The sequence below is a fragment of the Condylura cristata genome, unplaced genomic scaffold (genome assembly GCF_000260355.1).
Source record: "Condylura cristata isolate star-nosed mole 26May11 unplaced genomic scaffold, ConCri1.0 scaffold00006, whole genome shotgun sequence".
NCBI lineage: Eukaryota > Metazoa > Chordata > Mammalia > Eulipotyphla > Talpidae > Condylura > Condylura cristata.
Window position 1 is genome coordinate 44,119,940 of NW_004567107.1, and position 22,080 is coordinate 44,142,019.

Genomic DNA, 22,080 nt, shown 5'->3' on the forward strand with positions numbered 1-22,080 from the left:
GTGATTTTCTCTCCTGTTTTTGTTTGTTGCTTTCCCTTTTATTTTAAGCTGGACTTAATTCTCTGGCCATTAGTTATTGTTTCTTTAATTTCTTCTAGTACAGCTTTTTCTGTGCAACTTCCTTTTCTGGTTTAGAAACAATCTGCTGTTTTTCAGTAAGGATTATCTCAGTGTGGCAGGGGGAGTTCATGTATGGGTTAATCTGACCATGAGCTCTAGAAGTTCTAAGATACAACTAGGGGCTTTGTTCACCTAGATGTGTTCAATGACCATAGAATCTACTTCTAAACCCTTAAGTCCAGCATTACTCTCAGCATTTTTAAGCATGTGAAGTAAGGATTCAGCACTCTAATTTTGGGCCACTGACCTTGCTTCCAACCCCACTGTTTGGCCTGGGCACACCTATCATTGCCACCATTGTAGTGACAGAATGGCACAAACTACTTCCGTAGAGTGATGTCCTTTATTTGGTGGCTTTTTGGATGTGCATACCCATATGATGGCCTGGGCAGTTTCACGAGTGTTCTTAAAATGAACATGGAGATTTGAACTTCTTAATTTGCATGACTTTGTAGGGGGTCCTGGATCAAGTGAGTAATGCATCATTTTCAGAGATCAGTAAGGCCTTTAAAGAGGAAGCCTCTCCCTTATTTTGATCTCTTTTCCTCCTGCCTCTCAGATTGTCTTTTATTTATGGTTGGCTGCTAGTTTTATTATTATAGTTGTTATTATTATTATTACTATTTCCCTCAGATTTGATTCCTCTATTTTCCCACTATATGTGAAACTATCCCATATTTTTCTTTTTCCTTCTGGCTTCACTGAGCACGATCACTTCTACATCTGTCCATGTTGCTGTGAGTGTCATGAGTTTATCCTTTTTGATTGCTGAATAGAGTTCTGTTGTGTGTAGATATGCCATCTTCTTGATCTAGTCATCTGCTTTTAGGCATTTGGGTTGTTTCTATATGTCACCTATTTGTGTAGTGCTATAGTAAACATAGGGATGCAGGTGTCCTTTTGAATTAATGTTTTTGTGTCCTTTAAGTAGATTTCTAGGAGTGGAATTAGCGGGTCACATGGTAGCTCCATTTTTAGGAATTTGAAGAACTTCCACAATGTTTCCATAGTAGTTGGACCCCAGCTCATATTCCTACCAGTAGTGAAGGAGAGTTCCTTTTTTCCACATCCTCGCCAACATTTATTGTTTCCTGTTTTTTAATGTGTACCACTCTTACTGGTATAAGAAAGTATCTCATTGTGGTTTTGATTTACATTTCTCTGATTATAAGTGATGTTGAACATAGTTTCATGTACTTGTCTGTCATTTGCATTTCCTCTTTGAAGAGGTCTTTTCAACTCTTCTGCCCATTTTGTGACTTGATTGTTTACTTTGTTTTTAGAGGAAGAATCTAAAACTTATGCATGAAGCCACTCAACTAGTATATCAGACAGGTTTACAACCTAGGTAAATTTCACTGCCCCCTCTTGTCATATGTAAAAAAAAAAAAAGTTATTTTATGGGTGCTGAAAAAGAATGCTGTCCCTTTTCAGAAGAAATTGTAGAGTTTTTTTCCCCCAAATATTTTCTTTAGTTTTTGAGGATTAAAATAGACTTGATTTCTATCCCTTTACCACCTTTTTCTTTATGGCTCATAAAAGTCTAATTTCTGAAATGTCAGTGTTAATTTTCTTGGCCCCTGAAGGGTGTTATTCACTCTTGATGAGTCCTAAGGGTCTTTGTGATATTAGTCTCACTTTAACTCTTCCTGGTGTAATTGGATCAATGTGATGCTTTTGATTTAATTGGTTTCAGTTTGTCAGAGGAAAAAGATGTTCTTTTTGTGCTGTGCTAAAGTATCTATTTCCCAGAAATCAAATTATCCAGAGTAGATAGTTACTGAGATATCCCAGAGGTCAGATTCAGCCACTAACAGGTAATTCTCCAGGGTAGCCACAGGTATATGGGCTTTGGGCACTGGGATGTGGGCATTGAATTTTTACATCCATAGAAAACTGGAACTCCATTCTGTGAATATTTCAGAAATTATCAGCCTGAGTTGTTTCAGTAAATTCTGCTACAATCTTTTTATTTATTTATTTATTTTAAAAGATTTATTTATTTATGTGTACAGAGCTGGGGTACAGGCCAGAGGCTCAGGGGCGGTGAGAGGCTTCACCAGAGACAGAGTGGGGAGCAGAACAGGCAGATCGACGAAGTACACTGCTGAGGGGAGCAGCGGGCGGGTCCGGAGAGGTCTGCCACGCCATGTGGTCACCTCCGTGGCAGGCGGGAATCGAACTCATGCGGAAGTGGCTTTAGCTTCTCAGTGCTGTGCTTTAACCCGCTGCGCCACCAGGGAGGGCCTACAATCTTTTTTTTTTTTTTTTTTTTTATTAAAAAGTTTATTTTTACACAATTTGCAAAATTTTTTTTTCATCTCAATTGTAATCCCCACGGGTTTCCCATCACCAAATCACCCCTGTGCCACCACCATAGTCCCGTGGGGCCTACAATCTTTTTAATGTAAACCAACATTTTTTTTATTGAGCACCAAATACAGAGAATGTTTATTAAATAAAGCAGCTGTTGTTTTTATTTAAAAATATATTTTGAAAAGATCAGCATAAAATACTTCCTTTATACCACAATCAATATTCCTCTTAAAAGGATGATATCCTCAAACTGTATAGTTCTTGCATGTTAGTGTATGCTAGAACCCTGAGGAACTTATAAGACATATTGTTATCAGATCTAACTCCTCTGCACTTGTATTTTGTACCAACTCATAGTATTTCGGTGCCTGTGATACTCTTGAGAGTGTCCTGATGTATACTACTGCAGTTTTATACTTTGTGACTACTATCCTTTTTTGCTGCATTCCTCAGTACAATTTTGGCATTTAGAATTGGATAGCTTTTTGACTCCACAGGTGTTTGGAGTACTCTGTCTTCCATTTCCTAGTCCTTAACTCCTGACCTCTCAAAACTCCACCACACCACCTATGGTTCAGTAAATGTAGTATGCATTGTGGGTGATCCATCTAATTGTTTCATCTGGAACCATCTCCCTCAGCCCAAAATCTGTTGTAAAACTACTACATGTCATTGAGTTAGGTTTATACTTGCTCAAATGGGTGTACATTGAGCAAAGTAAATCACAATAAGTGATTCACAATGATAGGGCATTAAAATTTTTTTTTTTTTTAAAGAATTGTAGTCAGTGTTTTATTGAGAGGTATTCTTCATTTAGTTGAGGGGACACTTCCATAGTCAATAAATTGTTCTCAATCGAATATTCATGCTTGATATTAATTTCCTTCATGTGAAAGTGAGTATTATACTTAAATATTAGTATCCCTGCAACTGTGGATATCAGTAATCACTGCTTATATCTAGCAAGCAGTCATAGTGTGGAAAAATGTTTACTCTCCAGCTATATATAAGTAGTATATCAGAAAATTAAGAAAATTTCAGTTAATTCTCTGAATTGTAACTGTCTAATTAAAAAAGAAATCTTAAGAATAACATTCCAGTGCCCTGACTGATCTCTGCAGGTTTGGCAGTGAAGAGGGAGCACAAAAGGTGTCTGAGATTTGTTAAGGGAATGAGTTCTAATGGGCTGCAGCCATTGCTGAAATATTTATGCCCTGAATAGTTACAGGTTCAATGAGAGAAATTCCACTATAGTGTTTGGAGGTTAGGTAAGAGAGTAGATTCCAGTGCTATCTGGGAAAGATAAAGTGTCATTTGATGCTGGATTTCTAACATGTGTATTGTTCATACAAGTGGTAGGGTGTGTTCCCATCAGCCAAGAACTGCATCCAGAATATGGAGGAGGGAAGTACATAATAAGTTTTAGGGAACAAATGCACCGTCATCCTCAGGCAAATATGAATGGGGCATAGGAAATGGGGTCATATATTTATGGCCTTCAATACTAGGATTTTAGGAGAAATCTCTACTTCATAAAGCTGGTTTTGCCCTGTCCCCCACTTTTTTTGATCTTTAGTTTTGAGCCCTCATGAGAATTTCTGTTGAAAAGCATGTTTATAGCACAGGAAGGAAGGCCAAGTAGAAAGAAATACTACAGAGTATGTAATCAAAAATTCATAGCATTATTGTAGCAGTCACTGTTCGTGAGTTTTCTCATTTAATCTTTATAATAGTTATTTTGAAGTAGAAGGAAACTGAGCTGAAGAGGTTAAATGACTCCCCCTGGTGAACACCCAGAAGTAGAGCCAACCAGTAAGAGATCATTTCCATAAACTCATTAGTTCTGAACCCTGCGATTACTGTCCCTAGAAGATATTTGCCCGTGTCTAGGGACATGCTAATCATCATGACTGGGGATGCCATGACTGCCATTAGCACACAGAGACCATGGGTGTGGGTACTGCAAAGCACAGTACACTGAACAGGACAGATTCCGCACCCACCTTCAAGGGTTATGTGGCTTAAAATTTAAATTGGGAGGAGGTAGAAGAAGCTTTTACTAACTATACTACTACACTTTGTAAGCACCCTTCTTTCAGAACTATATTAAGTTTTCCTCTTAGTTGTAGAGCTAAGAATTTAGAAATAAGAATAAAAGTTTGTCTTATTTTTAGGTTTTTGATCATATAGGAAGAATGTAGTCATTTATTTTATGTCTTCATAAAATTCAAAGTGTTTTCATTCTCTAAGAAATCTGATGCACTAAGTAATAATGTATTTGAGTGGTATAAAATATACTACAGCATAAAATTGAATCAGCTTTTCTAAAGCAGATTCTGGAATTCTCCTAAGGGAACTTAGAAAACCAGTAGTAGATTCTGACAGGTAATTATACTGGCAGGTTTGAATCCCTTGTTTGTTTTTAATTCTGCAGGTGGTGGTTTTGTCTAAGGGAAAATACCAGTATTAGTTGCCTATCTGAAATAGATCTTAGTTATCTGTTGTATGTACTGCTGGGTGAGGTCCATAAGCTACCATTTATAACAGGAATACCTTGGACCAGACTCAAGGCTGTTGCTCCTCATGGGGAAAAAAAAATGATTCTTTTTCTGGGAATTTCAGTCTACAAATAACTTTCAGGCTAAAGTTTTTGTAGTAGTTTAAAAAAGAATGCTATGTTAATAAACACACTATGAAGAGTTAAATAAAAGTCCTTCAGTACAATTAAATTGGATGGTTATTGAACTAATATTTACTTATGTTTTGATTCAACATACATGTAAAGCAATGTGTAAATCTCAAAAGGAATTAACTTTTTAGTGAAGAACATGGAGACTTGGCAGTTAGATATATAATGTAATGGCAGAAATTTTAGCATGTTTGTTGAGTAGAATGGTTCTTTGGATTACAGTTTTTCTAGACCCTTCTATATTATAGGAAATCAGAATTGGGTAATTTTTTTTCTAAAGTTTGATTTTTGTACTTGGTTACATTTTCCAATTTTTAAAATTGAAAATGAACTTTTTTGAAACTTAAGATTGTATAACCATGATGAAGATAAGATGTTAATATTCAGGATTAAAATAGTATTCTAGTGTTTAAAATATGCCTCTGTTTCTGCTTTTCTAATTTTTCACGACCAATGTTTTTTATAATGAAAATCTTTTAAAACTTTGTTTTACTAGGAAGTAAGATATAAAATAAAGGAATATAATAAGGTCTATAAATGTTTAACTAATATATTTCTTTGTAGTATTATTTCTATTGACACTGAACAGCATGAAGTTCTTGTAGGGAATTACTTGCTAGACAGAGAAATCCTTATTCTTACCAAAAGGGACATATATTTACAGATTTAAGGCTACAAATTATTGAAGACATTGTAGAGAAGTGGATGAATAGTAAACAATAACAATTTTAAAACATCAGCTTCCTGTGTAATGAAACCTATTAAATAACATTGGCAGAAAAGTATACTTATGTTTAAAAATTCACATATTTTGTTTGAATTTAAAAAAGAATTTTGTTTGATTTATTTAGCTTTCAAATGAAAACTAGAATTACTTAGAGCCAGAAGGTAGCTCCAACACATGGAATTTATTTAAATTCTAGAATAAAGTGAAACAAAGCTGTAAACCAACAACATAAAAAAAGTTAATTTTTGCATTCGGGATATCCAGATGTTTATATATTTTTCCCTAAACTCTTTTGCTTATTAAATTGGTGGTTTTACTTGGTAGAAAGGTATCTCTTAATCCTGTTTGTGTACCTTCATATCTATCTTAAAACTACATATGACACCATAAGAATTGGAAATGCACACATACAGACACACACACACACAAATGTATATAAATAATGTTACATGGATTTGATTTGCAAAGCAAACCTATGCAAAAGTACATTAATCCAAAGCCAACAGGATTTGAGAGTAAGTTATTGCTGTCATTGGATAATTAATATTTCCATTAATATTTTCATTTTAATTATGTAATTATCTCTTGATAGTTCAGTAAATTAGATATATCATCTTAAGCTAAAAGGAAGATTTCCCAATTGAAATCATCAGCCAATCCTCTTGAGTTTTTTTTTGCGCTGCTCTTTGTTCTGTAGTAGACTGATGAACGTTGATGCTCTAGCATTCTGATGAGTGGGGATGAACTTTTCCTTGAATTCCTGTTTAGAAAATGGACATGTCTGTTTTCTGGCCACCAGGTTATAGAAAGCATCCTGTGGGAACAGTCTTTTGTAGGATACAGAGTGTGGTGGTTGGGAAGAACAACTTTGTATTAACAGGGTCTTGCCTTTAACTCCCATTTCTGCCACCTAGTAATTGAGTGCCCTTTTCAAGGTTCTTTTCTCTATGCTTTAGTTTCCTTATAAGAGAGAATTATTATCTATTTTATGGAGTTACTGTGAAAGGTACCTTCTTTCTGAGAGGATTCTGGAACAGTGCCATGAATGCTTGCACTGAGGAAATGTTTACTCAATATTTTTATTATTTACTTGGTTTCAGGTGCAGAGTCTAGGCCCTGGTTCCTATGTTCACTGGAAAGCATTGGCCATAATACTGTATAGCATTTATGTAGTCCATACCACTTTTATAAGAGAAATAGAAATAGAAAAATAATTGGAAACTACAGCTTATTTATTATTGTAGTCAATAGGAAAAAGTCAATTAAAATTATTGCTATTCTCGTTGTTCATTGTATTTATGAGTCTTAATGGTCTCTAAGCTTCATAACTTTTAAGTTTGTTAAAAAGAACCACAATGGTCAGCATAAAAAATATCTTGCTAGTCTCCTGATTCAAAGTATATCTTAGATAATTTTTGTAGCTCATACTGGAAAAGAGTTGTATATTGATCGTTAGAAGAAGACTATGAACCAGATTTTGTTTTATAGTGTTTAAATTGTATTTGACTAGAAATTCTGTAATAGTAGTTCAATATCAACTTGTGCATGCATGTGTGTGTGTGTGTGTGTTGTTTGTGGATGGGCTGTCTCAGGATAGGAGTTCACATTTGAAGTGTTAACATATAAGACCCTGAAATTTTGTGGAAGGTGAGCAGGAAATATTTAAAAATAGCATAATAGATGGGATTGGAATGTATAGTTTTTAAAAAGTTATAACTGACAGTCTATAGATAACCTTTACTAATTACTCTCATTGTTCCTACAGAAATGAGTTTGAGTTAAAGTTTAAAATTTTGAATACAGAAATGAAAATGAAATCAGACTTTAACAATAAATATCTCCTTGGTTAGTGGGTATATAGAGTTGAGCAATGCTTACTAGATTTTGCTGCACTGTAGAGAGCATTATGCCTTTAAGAAGGGCTTTTATCTTGTAAAACACACACATATTTAAATTTATATGGGATAGTAGAGTTATTTTTGAGACTGAACAATCCTTGCTTAATAGTCTACACATATATCACATATATAACAGTACATGCACATCACAGTGCATGCATTACACATGTAATAGTGTATACGTATATTGCACACACACATATATACGTGTGTGTGTGTGTGTGTGTGTGTGTGTGTGACCTCTTATAGTAGAGCAAGCAGTTCTTACCTATTATATCCATATAGTGCTTCCTGGTTGAATGTCTTTCATGTAAAGCTACCTAGACCTGGAAATAATTCCCCCCCCCCCCGCTATAGAATAAATATTTCAAGCAATTAGTTAATTGCTTAAAAATGTATGAAATATCTAAATCAGACAGAACAATCTATTCTAATTAGAAACACAAGGTCTTCTCCACATCTCTTCTACCCTTTTCCTCCAGCCAAAAAGTTTCCTTCAGCCAAAAGAATATATGTATGTAAACACACAGACGTATGTATAAAGACATATTTAGTATATATTGGCATAGTGCATATAATTTATCTTATTTATATATTTGATACATAATATATATTTAATAAATACATTTATTGTATTTCCTTCCTCCTCTGATAAAGCCCCTATTTTCATAGCATTGCCTGTGATCATGTAGAGATTACATGTGCATAAGGAAGATGAATGATTTGATTAAATGAGTAAAACTCAGGTCTACGTTTTTTCAGGAAGACAAATATGAAGTCTTGTTTTATTTTAAAGAAGTCAATATTTTCTTTGATTTCTCCTGTCAATGGTTGAAAAAATAGCTTAAGAGTGTCAAAGGATGGGGAATTTGAGACCAAATATATTGTTTTTGGAAGATACTTAGAATGAGAATAATCTAAATTTCAGCTGTGTTTTGAGTTAATAAAACCATTTGTTTGTTTTTTCAATGGGTCCTGTCTTCAGGTCTCTCTGATTTTTATAACCTCACTTTGGGAAACCACAAGATACCAAATTATCACAGCCTTGCAGAGTCTTTCAAAGAGTTGTGTGTGATGTAGAGTTTTACTTGTCATTCCTCTATTGTATAATTCCTAGTGGTTTCTACTTCTTCTGTGAAACTCTTGAATTTATATGTTTTGAGAAAAAAAAGCCTAACAAGAAATTGTTTTTCTTATTAGCACTTATTTTCCAGATATACCAATAATAAAATGTTAGCTCTTCACTGAGTTCTCTTTATATTTTATATAAAATATATATATATATATATATATATAACTTATTGGGGATTCTTAAACTTGCTCTTCAAACTAAAACTGTTCAGTTTTCCAGTTTACCCTTGAATTGTCTTATGTCAAACCCAGTGATGTTAGTTTTATTGCAAACTCATATAATGATTATAGTTTCCTAAGACTATAAAATGAGTACTTTAAATTTGATGTGTAGGATTTGCACCAACATATTTCTAATCTGTAAGTGTTTCTTGATGTATTAAATTCCTAGTTACATTTATATAGATACATTTGAATATTATCATGAGTTGGTCAATAAATGACTCCAATTGTAACTTTGGAATTTTCCTTTTGGCAGGGGAAATGATTCATGAAGTCATTTTGGTATTATCCTGTGGTAGAATAGCCTTTATTGTTCCTGTCATGTGTACTCTAAACCCTGAGATAACAATTCTCAATCTGCAAGTCATTTGAGTTAAAATGTGAGAAAGAAACCCTCATAAATACTGATCCTGCCTCTATCAAAACAGTATGGACGTTCCTCAAAATATTAAAAATAGGCCTACCATATGGCCCAGCAATTCCACTTATCTAAAAATGAAAAAGCACTAATTCAGAGGAATATATACACTCATTGGTTATTGCAGCACTATTTACAGTAGACCGTTAAGGAAACAACGTAAGTGTCCAACAACAGATAAGTAAATGAAGAAGATGTGGTATGTATACTAATAAAACATAGTTATGAAGTCTTGCCAGTTGCAACAATGTGGATGGAACTGGAAGGAATTATTTTAAATGACAGAAGTCAGAAGACATTAAATGCTAGCTGGTTTCTCTGTTATGGAATATAGAGAAATAAAACAAAGGAATAGACAAAACTTTACCAAAAGAAACCCTAAAAATATGACTGCAAAATTGAGGCTACTAGAAGGAGAGGAATGCTGGAGTTGGGAAACAAAAGGGGATCTCAATGGGCTGTGGTGAAGGACAAAGACTGCTTTGGTTGAGACTATGTGGTGTCATAACATAGATCTCTGAAGAAGTGTGAACCTATTCCACTAAATAAATGTACAATATTGTAAATCAATGTTAATAAAAAAATGAAGCAGCTTAAAAATAAAAAAATAAACGTTATATAACCTAAGGTCATAAAGAATAACAAAATGTGAACAATTACTATTATTCACAGTAAGATGAACACAATTTTAAAAAGTCTTTGTGGGAATCATGAAAATTCTCAATTCCACTTCCATAAAATTAGAGCTACAGAGTTAGAGGGTTAATACAAATGCAAATAAATAGTTGAATTTGTGAGATTAAAATTGTCCACAGGTAGAAATAATCTTCCACGTAATTTCAGCTCTAAAATTTCATTATTGTATTGAAATAATGAAGAAAGTATGCCCATCATTTAATACTCAGTGTTCTTAACTTTATTGTATATTTCATTAGTTTCATGTTTGAATTAGGCCCATAAGTTTCTATACTTCAGTAGATATAGAATTGTACCGTTTTTCTTTCCCAGAAGTAAATTAATACATTATCATTTTCAGTTCTTAGTGATTCTCTTCTTTGGGTGATCTTTGTATAATGTTTTTTTCTTACTTTTAAATCTTGAAATATATTGTTCAAATGAATTTTCTCACTCACAAGAAGAAAAGGTTGCTTTCTTCCTTTCCAAACTGAGTCACGTGTCCCCATTGTAAGTGGGGCAGCCCAAACAGTTTTTTTACTGGCCTTCACCTCTGGAATTTCTCCATAAACACAAATTACCTGGCTCAACATTAGGGTGGTTTTCAGCTCTGGCAATGCTCTTGTACCTCTTTATAGCAGAGGGTGCTTTGGGCTTCTCTCCTGAGATCATACCTAACTCTTTACAGAAGTCAGATTGTTGCCTTGTATTTTCTTGCTGAGCACATGTCTAAAATATTTAATCCCATATTAAAACTATTTTTATATTGATTTAGTTTAATTATAAATGATCTTAATGTAGCAAAGATGAAAGTGCTTTTCCCTTCTCTCTTGAAGAACAATACTCAATAAATCATGAGACTTGATCAAGAGAACTAATCTAGTAAAGATGTGAATATAGATTTTATTCTCATTTTTCTGATGAATGGTACCAAAGCTAAGAAAATGCATTCTTATTTTAGATGAGCCTAGAGAATAGTGAAAAATGAAGTGATGGAACTTTTAGGAATTTTATAATAAAATATAGATTAGGCATATTTTTCTGCTCTGTGGCTAGATCCCTAAAAAGAATCTTTACTCTTTGTTTTAAATTAAGATGTGTAAAGTGTTACTGTTTTGGTCCAGTCCAGCATAAGGTAATAGATGCATATTTTTTGTTCCATTTGCAATTTCTGCTATTTCAAATTGATCTTCTATTTTGTTTTATGTTGGTTGATTTTACCTTTATTTCACTCTGTAAGAATGTCTTTCCCACTGTTGTCCAGAGTAGTTTTTCTTGACTTCTTATGATTTGATATTTTATTTGAAGGATTATTTTCCTTACGCATTTAGCTTTTAGCCAGTGTGTAATACTCCATTTTATATAAAGCATTCACTATGATATTATTAATGGAATATATGCATGGAACAATGGAACATAGAAACTAAAATAAAACAGAAACTAAAAACCTGATAGTAAAAACTAAAATAAAACTAAAACATAAACAAAACTAAAAAATAAAACAAAAACTAAAAAGCTGTTTCATGGATATTCTAATTTTGTTTTCACCTTGAACATTACCAGGAAAACATAGTATGCCAATAGCCAAAGAAGTAAGGGCAAAGAAAAGTGGAATGACTTGTTTGTTACTAGATATGCTTTAGTACTCTTGTGATGGAAGCAGAGCTAGATGTTGGCTGTCCTCTGTGTACCATGGTCATTCTCAACCTGATACCACACCAGATTCACCCAGAAGCCCAGAAATATCTACCTAATGATTTGAAGGCCACAACCAAGTATGTGCACACAGAGTGGTGGCTGGCATACCACTCTGTTAAGTCTGTGAGAATTCTGTAAAGTCACTAACAGTTAAATATCAGGAGTTACAGGTTCTTTTGACATCTGGGGTGACTTGAAACACTGCCATCATATTTCTTCTTGGACAGCATTTGGTTGGAGCTAGACAGAGGCTGGCTTCTTCAAAGCATGTAAGCTGCCCTGTCCCTCCAGCTCTCAGGTTGTCCTTCCATTAGAAACCAAGTATTTTGGGTCCTCCTGCGACATGTGCCTGCCCAGTTATTTTGGGGACACCTGGTCCACTGTATTAATTTACACTACCTGCCTTATTCTGTGGCTAATTGAGTTTGTGTCCTTTCAAATTCCTTGTTCTTCACTTATGTAGATAATAAAATACATTATTTAGTTGTGTTATTGTAATCTAAGTTTGTGAAAATTGTTTGTTTATGTTATAGGTATGCAATAGTAATCAGTTAGGATTAAACTTAAAAAGCCTGTATTGAACAACTGTGTGCATAAGGAACATGATTAAAGGTTCCAATGAAATTACATAGATAAAATTCCAAAATTCTAGTTTTTCCTTGGAATTTCTGAAAGGAGCATGCACTATCAATAAAACCTACGTCACAGGCTATAAAAGTGAATGTTTGTGTGTATACACAGGAAGCTGTTCTCTTTCCCTCATGCTAAACTTCCTTATTTTACCCTGAACTTATTTCTGAGTTCTTTTTTTTTTCTTGTGGGACAGAGTGAGGTTGGCAGTAGTGTGTTATGCAGCTCTGGACCTGTATGAACCTTGATGCTTTATAGCTTAGAATTCAGGTGGCAGGAGCCTTTTAAAAAGACACTGTGGGTATTAATTGATAGAGAAGTTATTCTGAATGTTTATGTTTTCATCTTCTTTAGGTTAAGTTTGACCATATTGTGTTTGAGAGAAAATACAGTTTCAGGGAAGTAGTAGACAATCCTTAAACTGAGATGAATGTAGTTTTCTATAATTTAGCAAGCAACTTTTGTTTTTATTATCTCTTTTATTATGTCTGTTTTGTTTTATCAATTTTCCCCAGTTTCTAGTCCTCAAAACTACCACCTCCCCTCCAACCAACTATTTTCAAAGTTGGCAGCCACTAAAATTTATGCTATTCAGGTGGTTAATCCTGTCATGAGATAGCACTCAACTTTCTATGTCTTGAACGTCATAACATATCACTTCTGCTGCCACTTTCTGGTACCAAGAAGTAATGAAGTTAGCAACACTGTGGCATGTTTCCCGTAGATGTGGTACTTCCTAGTTTGGGGTTTATGAAATTTTTAATTTTTCTTTTTTTCAGTACCTGCACATAAATTACTAATGTGACTGTGTGTTTTTTGTAGATAAAAATCCTTTGATCTAGCAAATTTTTCCCCTTGTATTTTGTATAGTGATGCAGAGCTCCAGATGAGGACCTTAGGAGCATAGCAATAAAAAAGGTTACTCTACAATGGGTGGATGTCTCGGTGATAAGATTTTAGGAGACTTCTCTATTTATATCTGTTGTCCAAGTTTGAAACAGTTATAGTTCTCTGTAACTGTAAAAAAATTATAGGTGTTTTTATAGCATATACATATTTATAGAAGTAACTTAGTTTTCTTTAGAATTTTGCAAACCTTTTAAAGTCATCAAAGTTCAAAGATGTTATATTCTTTCTTTGACAAAACAAAGAGCATCACTAAAAAAAGGTACAAGTAATCATCTGTTCTGGTAGAAACATTTTGGTCTACTACTTATTAAAGGGTAAATCAGTACTGTGTGCAAAAAGTATGAACTAAGGGCCCTCTGATTCAGAACCAGCTGAAATGTTTATTAAAAATGCTATTTCTGGGCCTCACTTTAGGGTGCAGTGAACCGGAATTTTGAGAATATTTGTGTGAGAATTTTGAGAAAAATCTGTTTTTCACAAATACTCTTAATTTTCTTTCTTTCTTATTCTTTTTAAAATTTGTCTGTGTTTCCTAAAGTTTGAGATTCACTTCATTGTAATCAGCTGTCAGGAGAGCGGTATTCGAGTTTAAACTTTATTTTCACTTGGATTCCTGCTTATTTTCAGTCATTTCTAGCATTAAGTTTAAAGTGTTACATTGTATCATAGGTTAGCTTGAATTTATATAGTAGATAAAACTGCAGGTATTAAAGGTTGACTTTGTTGAATTAGGATGCTTTAGAAATCCCTGAAAATCACACTCAGTAATCTACAAGCAGAGGGTGCTGTTGAATTGGCTCAGTCTTCTGAATTTACTGTTGGTCAAACATGCTTTATATTAGAATTTATGCCAGATTCTGGCATAGGAAGTGGTTAATATTGCAGTTATAGTTAAGCCTTTAAATGACTGGAAGCCAGGGTGTTAAACTCCCTTCTGCAAATTGATTTTCATTTGCAGGATTTCATGCACATCAGTGATGGAGCAGCAATATCATTTAATAGTTTAAAATCATGGTTCAGTAGATATGCAGTTTGTGTTTGGGTGATTCTTTGGAGTTTGGCTCATGTCTTTTTTTTTTTTTTCACTTAAATTAGAGAACAATCAAATATCTGAATGCTATCAAATTATTTTGGCACTTATTCTCATTATGAAAACTGTTCATTTTCCTCCTCTAAAACATTGGTTACTTTTGGATAAAATCAATGTGTTGGATAAAAATCAATGTGAAAGTACTTCTACAACTGTCTTACAACCAAAATCCACTAGAAACACACTTGTAATTAAGTAAAACCCTTTGCCTCTTTGCAACAAAGGCAACAAATAGCACAACCTGGACAATTATGTATGCTAGGAAGGGCTTTTGAATGGATCTAAACTGGCCCTGGTGATCTTGGAGAGGGTTCACAGAAAGAGTGGTTTTGATTTGAATGCGCTCTTTTAATAATTTTATCTATAGAGCAAGAGGAACAGAGCAGTCTAAAGCTGTTACTGTAAAGAAGTTGTCACTAGCTAATATTAGCTAGAACTGGGGATGGTAGTTGACTGCTATGGATTGTTTAGTGGTATAGTATTATTATTCTTGTCTGTGTTTCAGGCCATTTGTACAGTCATCTTATTTTGTATTGCTCTGTCCTGATCATCAAGTGGCCTTTGCCCTCCCTCCCTCCACTCCTACTCTTTGTGTGTGTGTTTTTGTCAGCTCATATAGATGAAGAAGGAAAAAATAATAGAATTCTTCTTTTGTTATAATCAGTTCTACCTTCTTTATAAAGGAAATAAACTATTTTTACCTTGATGCTCTGTGAAGATGTATTAATATAAATATTATTTTGGGCGGCCTAAATTCATATTGATTTGGGAATAATAAACCATCTAAAAGTAGCATTGATATATTTTATATATCTACACATACATTTGATATTTATTTGCCTGTTTATTTCCTGGATTCTAACGAGAGAATGATGAAAGATTAAATTAATTAAAATAAACAACATCTTTGCCCTTTAAGTAGGATTTAGTTGATAAGATTAATGATGTGCCTATTAAATTTATAATCTGCAAATTAATCTGAAATTAGGTAGATAATACACATAGTAGATAATACACATATATTTAATTATTTTTTCCCATTATAGATGTGGACTAAACCTTTTAATGCTTTATTAAATATAGTTTGACTTTTAATCTAAAGTATATAATTATATTGATGAGAGTAGAAATTAATTTTAGCATGTGAAGGTCTTGAGTCCTAGGTGAAGCATGTTCTTTTATTTGCTTTCAAAGATGGCAAAGCACATTGAACAGGAGGTATTGCCAGTCTGGGAGGAGCTGGGCTTTCTCAGTGTGCTTACTTTCATACAAGTTGGAAGCAGCAAAGTTGAACTTGCAGATTTTGATAATTTGTTTGATACAGATGTGTCTTTTCTGTTAGTGTTTATGTAAAATTTGTGTTATACAAATGAGAATCCACTTGCAGTAAATGGGCATAAAGTTTTATGATTTTTCTTGCTGCAAGTAATTTTGTTCACTTAGTTGTCACTGGATGAGTACAATTTTAATGATGTGTTCCTGTAATTAGGAGTGTCTAGTAGTTCCTCCTGATTACAGAGTATGTAGTGCTGTGTTGATTCTATTGATGCAGGAATTTTAGCAATCTATATTTAAAGAAATTATTTTTACTCTATTTATATATAAAAAAGTAGATTATGCAAACTGATGTTCTGTTATTATGCTTTATTAATTATCTAATGTGTGTATGCCATCCCTTTATAAAATTTATTCCTTACTTTTGGGGGCAGCCTATGATTTATCTCAACTACATATCATGCCAGTTTTGGAACACTTTCTGAAACAGTATAGAACATTGTTCTAGCATTGTTCAGAATTTTATTTTCCCCTGGTTATTTATTTTTAAAACAATCCATTATTTGTTACACTGTGTGGAATTTTAGGACTGATGTTTAGATTTGGGATAAACCTTTGTCAATTTTCTTTTATATGTGATTTGCAATATTTAAAGCTTTTCAGTATGCATGTGTTTGTGTGTTAGTTTGTGTATGTGTATGTAGTGAATAATTTATTATGTATTGAAGGTATTGTTGAATTTGATGGCACTCATTAACTGGTGTGTCATTGATGTACTTTTACAGTACGTTATGAATTTTAAATTATTTATGTCAATGTATTTCATGTCCAACAGTAGAAAACCTGCCCTTTAGCCCTACTCTTCCTTTTTCACTGGATCATCGAATAACCACCCTCTCTTGCCTTTTCATTTTATACACTCTCTCTCACACACACACACACACACACACACACAAATTTTTACCTCTAACTTTAAGTACATTTTAATTTATCTGCTTCTTAGCCAGTTTATAATAATCTAGCAGCTGCTGTAACGCCACTTGACTTAAGGTGAATTTGGGGGAAGCAAAACTAAATGGAAAAGGTCAGTGCTTTTAGAAATCAAATGGAAATCTAGTTCTTTGGTAACTTCTCAGATATTCTCTGGAAGGTGTTTATATGTACTATTTTGTGCCAAATTTCTCTCAACAATGTCAACTTATAATTTCTGCAACTGCCTATCTCTCTTTGCCCTTAATATAGCTATGAATGTGAACACCTTTCACATTTTATTGAGGGAAATGAAATTTTTTGTATTTTACTTGTAAAAGAGGTTCAAACTTTTCATCTTTATCATTTTTATGTTTGAAAAAAAGTTTTGTTTTTTTTAACTATAAATTCTATTTTCCCACTAGGTTTTTTTTTTGTTGCACTACTTTTAGTTAAGGATGGCTGTATCTACCTTTTTTGCTTTTATAAAAAGTCATGTCAAGCATTTGATGTTATGGTCAGACTTGCCTTACTATAATATTATAGTCACAGTCATTTAAATTGTCGTTTATTAATTTTTTAACTTTTCTTTCAACCCTCTTGAATTGTCAAAACTTCATTTAATTTGCATAATCTATTCCAAATTATTTAAGTCGTGTGTTAAACTAATTTCTAACAGTTCATTCAATTTCTTTATTATCTTTTAATGTGGCTATATATTGACTCATTTAGTGTGTTTTTCAACATTACTGGAGGTTTAAAAATGAGTATGTGGGTATCTCTGGTAGGGTAGACTGCCAAATGATCTTTTTTTTAATAAACCAGTCAGGAGATTGTGATTTATAAACAGAACTGAGAAGCACTGGTGTTTACTTTGATTTTACGTAATCATTTACATTTGTGTCTTGGTTTTCTTTTCTTTTTTGTTGATCTATCTATTCCATATTTTTTACTTACTCATAATAGATTTACTTATTGTTATGCTTCCAAATGTAATTTGATTTCTTGTTTATTCTAAAAGGGATAGTATATCATCTCTTCAGTTGCGATTCAATTTAGCTTTCTAAATTGAATCCACATTTTTTTATGGTTACCTCTAAAAGGAAGTAAAGTTATCTGATATTATTTGTAGAATCTGTCTTTGTGAATTTGTAATCTTAAAAGTTACTAACTAAATGTATTCAAGTTTATTGTTTGGTTAATTACAAAAATTGATATCTTTGTAATTTTATAAGACAGTCTGAATTCCATAGCCATTATTTACTAGAATTCAGTTAATTGCTGAACTTCAGATAACTTCTTGGAAGGAATGCAGCTGGAGTAGTGACTTATTGTAGTAGATGTTCAGTATATGTAAAGAATATAATCATACTCTGATTCTAGATATATACTCATGTGATTGCTCGCTGGCACTCTCTCTGGCTGATTATCTCTCTCTCTCACACACATACACACACACACAGCAGTAGATTTTGCAGAAAAACAATGGTAATAACAGAATTGTCATATATGACTTCTCCCTTTTATCAATTTTTAAAATTTTATTGAAGAAAAATAATCAGCATATTCTAAATTGCTGTTTTCCTTTTTGGTTTTAAGCTTCTCTACTCAAACTCTAGGGTAAAGTGTTGAAGATACCTTTTATTCTTCCAACATATTGTATTTCCCAACATCTGTCTATAGTCCATTACGTTCTGGGTATTTGTTTTCTAGCCTAAAGGATTCATGTTTCTTGATAGTTAACTTTTGAAACTTCCAAAGCCACCTATATACTTTTAAAATATGAAAGAAAATGCCACAATGAACCCTGTCTTCTGGACTCAGAAGACCATTATTAGTTTTTTGTAAACATGATCTAATTATATTTGGCTTCTCATAGGGAGATTATGTACCCCATGAGAAATGGCTACTGTTGTTTTCATCTTGTTTGTTATTGGAAGTTGATATTTAAAGAAATTGAGGAATGTCTCAGGACCTGGCATCAAGGATGGATATTTATGCGGGGGAGGTTGTAGAATATCTTTCATTTACAGAGTGAAGCATTTTAGTTGAGTGTTATACTTGGTTCAGTGTACAGATTATTATAATAGGACAGTGACACATATGTTTGTAATTGAGAAATATCACTGAAACAATATGTTGAGAATTTGACTTTTATGTATTTTGTATACTCAAGTATAAAACATGATATATAGACACAGTCAATTCATTACTAACAAAAGAAAAATAAGTGATTTACTTCTACTTAGTACTTTATAAGATGAGTATACTATTATACAATTAAAAAATAAAGTAAAAAGCAAATTTTAAAAATAACTTGGTATTAAGGTATGATTTGTAGTAATTGACATTTTGTCATTTTAAGTATATTTAGGTGTTTCTCTTTATTCTTTTAATATTAATGATAGCATTATATGGCTTAAAAAATAGTCTTGCTCTTTTTTTTTTTTTTAAAGATTTATTTATTTGTGCATACAGAACTGGGGTACAGGCCAGAGGCTCAGGGGCGGCGAGAGGCTTCACCAGAGACAGAGTGGGGAGCAGAACAGGCAGATGGACAAAGTACACTGCTGAGGGGAGCAGCGGGCGGGCCAGGAGAGGTCTGCCACGCCATGTGGTCACCTCCGGGGCAGGCGGGAATTGAACTCATGCGGAAGCGGCTTTAGATTCTCAGTGCTGTGCTTCAACCCGCTGCGCCACCAGGGAGGGCCAATAGTCTTGCTCCTTAATGACTATTTTAAGAAATTGTAACTTAGGGTATAAAAATGAAGTTAAGTGGAGTTAAACATTTTGCTGTTGACATTGCCAATTGTTCTAATGTTTTGAAAGGAAATTTATAATAGTGTCTAAATAACTTAAAATTATTTTCTTTGACGTTCTGATATATTATATTCTAAGAATTTGATATCGGGAAATAGATGAAAAGAGAGTTATTTAGAAAGATATCTGACATAATATTTAAAGTAGCAAAATATAGTGGCAGCCTGTTCTTACAGTCGAGGATGAGAAGCAGAAGTGTCTGTACAGATAACAGGAGGAATTGTCAAGCCATGCGGCAGTGTTAGGTGAATACATTGTGCCATGGGACATTGTTTACATGTTTTTCAAGAGAAACATCATGTGCAGATTTGTCACAGTGACAAAGGTTGACACTGAAAGGTAAATGTAATGATTCTCCCTTGGTAGCTGTTATTTTTCTCATCCTTTGTTATTTTTCAACATTACTTCAATGAGCATGTTGTTAACTTTGCAACTGGGGCTGGGGGTTAGCAGCACATTATTTTAAAGCTTTTGCTTCCTGAATGACTGGTAGCTACATGTTTATGTGATTTCTTGTTTATCAAGGGTTTAAGATACTGGAATGAAAATGATAACGTGCAACACATATAACACATCTGAGCCATTTTATGATTAATTGTTACTTTTCTATTTTAGTTGTTAGAAAATTCCTTGCCAACTTTTCTCTGTGAAATAGCTGAAATTGGCAATAGGTCTTTTTTGTTCTTTTCAGCATATTTTATGAATGGATATTTATTATGAAAAACATCAAGCATCTTCCTTTCACTAAGAGAAGACAGCCAGAATATTCTCACTAGATGAGCTGATGACATATAATAGGTTTGTTTATTTAATCACTTTCTGCTTATTTAGCAGTTTTGGTCCACCATGGGGTAAAAGCTGTCCCTGCCTTTATTTTTGCAGATAAAAATTGAGAGATTTAAGCATGATTTATTCCACTTTGACCTATGATTTGAATTAACTTGCTTGCTCGCATTCATTTTCCAGAGAAGCATTTAATCCTTGTAAAGGAATAATCTAATCAACCCCTTTGTTTTTCAAATTACTCTGGAGACATTCTTAAGCTGCCTATACTATAAAGCTTTCTTTTATTAGAGAATGATATATAAAATTGATTTTGATAGCTCATTTTGAAAACAATATGTATTTAAGAGAGTAACATTTTATTTCAAGTAAAAGTCTCAGCATCTGATGTTACACAAACATTTCCCCATTTTACAATGACCTTTTCTTGCTTATCTTTAGATACAATTAGTGATCTTTGAGAGAACTGCGTCCCTCTCCCCCCACCCAAGTGCTGTTCTTAAATTAGTACGGGTGGCTATGAATATACTGGTTTTCCTAGCATACTAACATCTCCTCTTCTTTCCATCTACCATACTTGTTAAATGGGTATTGTGTATTTTCAGGTGTAGTGGCTGTGCTTCCTACAGACACCCTCATCTTTCCCAAATACCACACCTTATTTTCTAGTCACATTGAGTTGATCTGTCAGTACCCCTTTCAAATGAACTATTCTCTTCTTGCCTTCTACCCCTTCCTTTTTCTATCCCTTATGATTATATATATCTTTCAATGTTAACATTGAATAGTATGATTTATTGCACTGTGCAATGTGATTTTTCTATTCTCCTGGGACATCATTTGAATTTCTATATTACATGTTCATGTAAAAACCTTTGTGCTTTACATTTGTTCTTATATGTCCAGAAAGGTGGGCTGTATTTATCTACATACATTCTTAGAACTCTGCAGCATTCCTGCAAGTATAGCCCTTCTTGCTTTTTATATTGAATACAAGTAAAGATTTCAGGTGATAATGAGCTTTTATGGTAGCTATACTTACCAAATAAGAGACAAAAACCACAATACATGACCTTTTATTCCTTACAGGAGCACTTAATCTTGGGTCAAGTTGAGGCTCTATACACCTGTATGAGAAAGTCATATATCATCATTTGTGCATTTTCTGAAATTTAGGTCCATAGTCTTAAATCATATTGTAAACAGCAACTTTTGCAAGCTGAAAAATATGTACTTTAAATAATTTGGCATTCTGATTCTTAAAAGTATATAAGTTTAACCAATGAGAAGAAGATCCAGTCAGTATTGTCATGTAGTTCATTCAGAATCTTTGAGAAATCAAAAGTTGTGTATATTCTCCTTATTTCATGGGTTTTAAAACTTGATAAAACTAGAAAATTTTTATTCAGTTCAATTTTGGTTTAAGTAATTTGACCTCCATTAGTGCTCGATCATTGGCAACAGACCTCCCTTTCAGAAACAGGTGTGTTCATTGGGGGGCTTAAAGGTCACTGAGCTGGTAACATCTGGATTTGGAGACTAGAATTTTGTTTGGATGCCTTCCTATATTCTAGCAGAAGTTCTTCAGTATGCCGTGGTAAGAACTGATACACAGTTTTTAGACAATAATTAATTTCATCAATGATTATGAGATAAAATTTTCCAGTCAGCTGTTTAGATGAAATAAAGCACGTAAAGGAACCTCTCTGG

General features: G+C 33.4%; 1 protein-coding gene and 1 pseudogene across 1 annotated transcript in view; one reads left to right on the forward strand and one right to left on the reverse strand.

Moving 5' to 3' along the window:
* KDM4C (lysine (K)-specific demethylase 4C) overlaps positions 1–22,080 on the forward strand; it is a 349,283-nt gene that overhangs the window by 139,304 nt on the left and 187,899 nt on the right. The window lies entirely within an intron of this gene.
* Positions 74–606, reverse strand: LOC105853326 (annotated as a pseudogene).